This window comes from Sorghum bicolor, chromosome 2 (assembly GCF_000003195.3).
Source record: "Sorghum bicolor cultivar BTx623 chromosome 2, Sorghum_bicolor_NCBIv3, whole genome shotgun sequence".
NCBI classification, from domain to species: Eukaryota; Viridiplantae; Streptophyta; class Magnoliopsida; order Poales; family Poaceae; genus Sorghum; species Sorghum bicolor.
Genome location: NC_012871.2, coordinates 50,496,199 through 50,500,485, shown reverse-complemented (window position 1 = coordinate 50,500,485; position 4,287 = coordinate 50,496,199).

Here is a 4,287-nt window from a genome sequence, read left to right as displayed (position 1 = left end):
TGCGCAAAAAATGTCAGGGTGATGAAAATATTGATGAGCAGCTTTATTGTTGGCCAGGCAACCATCGTGACATGTCCTCATGTACAAAGGGTATGAGATAAATGGTAACACATTTTACACAGTTGGCCAAGATAAAAGGAGCACCAACCAAAATAGTGGTGTATGCGTGGATGCCACGGATCCAAATGGGAACAGACAAACATATTATGGACGCATAGAAGACATATGGGAACTAGACTATGCAACTAATTTTAAAGTTCCTTTGTTCTGATGCCAATGGGTGAAGATGACCGGAGGTTGGGTAACAGTTGACAAGGAGTATGGGATGACAACCGTGGACCTTAACAATAGTGGGTTCAAAGACGAACCATTCGTCCTTGCTGCAGACGTGAGTCAGGTGTTCTATGTGAAAGACATGTCTACGAAACCAAAGAGAGGAAAAAATGATGACCACTCAATCGTCAATGCGCCAAAGCACCACATTGTCCTTTCTGGGAAAAGAAACATTGTCGGAATTGAGGACAAGTCAGACATGTCAGGCGATTACGAAAGGGATGATCGAATTCCGCCCTTCATAGTCAACAAAGACCCAAGCATTCTATTAAACAATGAGGATACTCCATGGTTACGGCAGGATCATAACCAAGGGCCATACGTCAAGAAGAAGTTCACTATTGTGTCGGCTTAATATAAAGTCATGTTTAATAGTATGTGTTGTAAAATGTACGAATTCTAAGAATTGTATGAAACTATATTTGAGAATTGTGAATTTTAATGAGTGGAACAATATTGGTATTCATGACTTTTCCATTTGAGACCATCTAGGGTGCCAAAACTGATGCGTGGCTATGACTTCTCTCAAAATTCAAAATTCAGTGGTTCAAACTTTTCCAAATGAAAAGTTGACCATTAGACCAAATGTAAAACTTGATGAGTGTAACAAACTTTGTATTCATGACTTTTCCATTTGAGACCATCTAGGGTTCGGTCAAAGGGTGTGTTTGTAAAAACCAATGCTTTGACTTTGGTCAAACTTGGTCAAATGACCTATTTGATGACTTCAAATGAAAAAATTTTGAATACAAAGTTGTTAGAGATCATCAAGATCTACATTTGATATATTGTCCATTTTTTCATTTGGATAAATTTGAGCCAATCCTAAGCACATTTCTTTAAAATCCAAGACGGGTTTTGGTCAAACTTGGTCAAATGACAAACTAAATTACTTAAAATAAAAAAATTTTGAATGCCAAATTGTTAGATATCATCAAGATCTAAACTTTTTACATACACAGTTTTTCCATTTGAGAAAGTTTAAGTTAACAATACCCACCAAATCATGAATCTCACACAAATATGTGTCAATTGTGGATTTTCGACTACATCTTCCCAACACTTTGTCAAATACAAAAATGGTCTATATATTTAATGTAGATTTTGATGAGTGGAACAATATTGGTATTCATGACTTTTCCATTCGAGACCATCTAGGGTTCCGAAACCGATGTGTGTCTATGAATTCTCTCAAAATTCAAAATTCAGTGGTTCAAACTTTTCCAAATGAAAAGTTGACCATTAGACCAAATGTAGAACTTGATGAGTGTAACAAACTTTGTATTCATGACTTTTCCATTTGGGACCATCTAGGGTTCGGTCAAAGGGTGTGTTTGTAAAAACTAATGCTTTGACTTTGGTCAAACTTAGTCAAATGACCCGTTTGATAACTTCAAATGAAAAAATTTTGAATACAAAGTTGTTAGAGATCATCAAGATCTACATTTGATATAGTGTCCATTTTTTCATTTAGATAAATTTGAGCCAATCCTAAGCACATTTTTTTAAAATCCAAGACGGGTTTTGGTCAAACTTGGTCAAATGACAAACTAAATTATTTAAAATGAAATAATTTTGAATACCAAGTTGTTAGATATCATCAAGATCTAAACTTTTTATATACACAGTTTTTCCATTTGAGAAAGTTTAAGTTAACAATACCCACCAAATCTTGAAGCTCACACAAACTATATGAAACTATATGTGTCAATTGTGGATTTTCAACTACACCTTCCCAACACTTTGTGAAATGCAAAAATGGTCTATATATTAAATGTAGATTTTGATGAGTGGAACAATATTGGTATTCATGACTTTTCTATTCAAGACCATCTAGGGTTCCGAAACTGATGCGTGGCTATGAATTTGTAAGTGCAATCAAGCCCATTGTGGGTTTTGGTGTTGATGACCACCGAATTAGGGAACTAATGATCTTTAGTGAGATGACCAGCAGGGAACTAAGAATGGAGGATGTTAAACAGTTTGATGGGTCCCCAATCCAATTTGAAAAGGCTTTTCCGAAGAGGTTTAATGGAAGTTTTATCTTTATTTCTATTTATTCCTTGAGTATAGGAAAAGCCGTACTATCAAGAGGGACTCCAGGTTTGTTGATCAAATGTCGAATCAAATGCTCAAATCTGCTGTTTCATTCTCAATCCTCAGTCAAATCAGTTGCACTCTCTCTGTGTTTTGCTGACTGGTTTGACTAGGGCGGCAGTGCGCCGCCCTCCTTCTGGTCGTTGGAAGACAGGGGTATATATACCTCTCCTACATGACCACAACGGTCATCTGAGCCACTCACTTCGTCTTCCTTCGTCCTAACCGTTACAGAACACCAGTGCTCACTTCTCTCTCTCTACCATTGTTGCATCTCAAGCTCTCAAGCAAATCCATCATTCCAACCATCATTTCTTGAGATAAAAGGTTGCAAACTTCGATTAGAGAGCAGACTCAGTGTTTCCCAAAGTCTAAGAGCGTTTGGTTCACGTTTGGTCGGCATCCCTAGAGTTTGTTACTCTTGGAGCTTGCTCCTAGCCGGCTATGCGTCGCCCTAGAGCTTGCCAAACTTGTGTGGCAGCCAAGGGAAGTCTGTAACCTCGAGTTGAAGCTAAGAAATCACCCCTTCCTCAAGAGGTAACACTCTTGTTGAAGAACGAGGGAAGGACAAGCCTTTGTGGCAAGTCGGTCCTAGTGTGGGCACCTCAACAACGTGGAGTAAGTGCAGCCTTGTGTGGCGACCGCTGAACCACGGGGTAAATCTTTGTGTGCTGTTTAAATTCTTACTTACTTGTGCTTGTTGAGTTGTTCTAGGGTTTGAGCTCGATCTACTGTGAAACATATCTTCTGCAGGTTTGTGTGTTGGTTCTAGTGCTTACTAACTTGCAGGGAGCTGGGGAATTTATCTGATCTAAGATTCCCAAAGTCTTTCTTGTTTACTTCTTTAGCTTTCTGTTAAGAGGCCGGCAGTGCCGCCCTGTCCTGTGAATCTGATAGCAAGTGAAGTTTTTGAGTTGACAGGCCTATTCACCCCCCCTCTAGGCCATCCTAGACTGCTAGAGATCCTACAAGTTGTATCGGAGCAGGTTACTTCAGTTACGCTTCACCGCGTGAAGTATGGAAGTCGGAGGAGGTTCTAGAGCTACTCATGAGCCAAAAGGTGGTGGTATGCTTGTCGAAGATGCTTGCAGCAGTAGTGATATGTCTCTTTCGACAACAAGTAACACCACCCTCAAGGATGACAAGACCACTGATGTAGAAAGAAAGAAAGAGAGAACAACAAGAAGAGAAGCAAAAAGAAAAGCAAAAGAAGAACAGCAAAAGCTTGATGAAAAGATGAAGAGAAAGGAAGAAAGAAGGCGTATACGTGAAGAAAGAGCCAAGAGAAGAGCAGCAAGAACAAAGAAAGAGGAGAAGAAGGCATATGATGTATTATCAAGTGAACTATCATCTAGTTCGGATGATGGCGATGATGATGCCTCTTACAATATCTCCAAGAAGGACAAGAAGGGCAGCAAGAAGGACTTGGACAATGGCAAAAAGAAGTTTTCAGCTGTATCCTTTAACTATTCTTATTTAACTAACCGTGATAAGAAGTCCTACATCAATGTGCCCGCGGGAAAGTTACCTCATTTCGATGGGACTAACTTTGCCAAGTGGAAGCATTTGATGAGAGCCTATCTTATTGCTCTTGACCCCGGACTTTGGGAGATTGTGTGCAGTGGATTACAGCCACCTGAAGACTCGGAGCATCCAACCAATGATGAGTTAGCTGCTGTCCATCTCAATGGTCAAGCCACAAGCATTCTTCTCAGCGCCTTGGATGGAAGTGAATACAACCGAGTGATGAATGTTGATGTGGCAAAACAGATTTGGGATACTTTGCATCTTGCACATGAAGGTGTTGACAAAGTAAGAAGAGCAAAGATTGATTTGCTGATGGCCAAGCTCAATAAA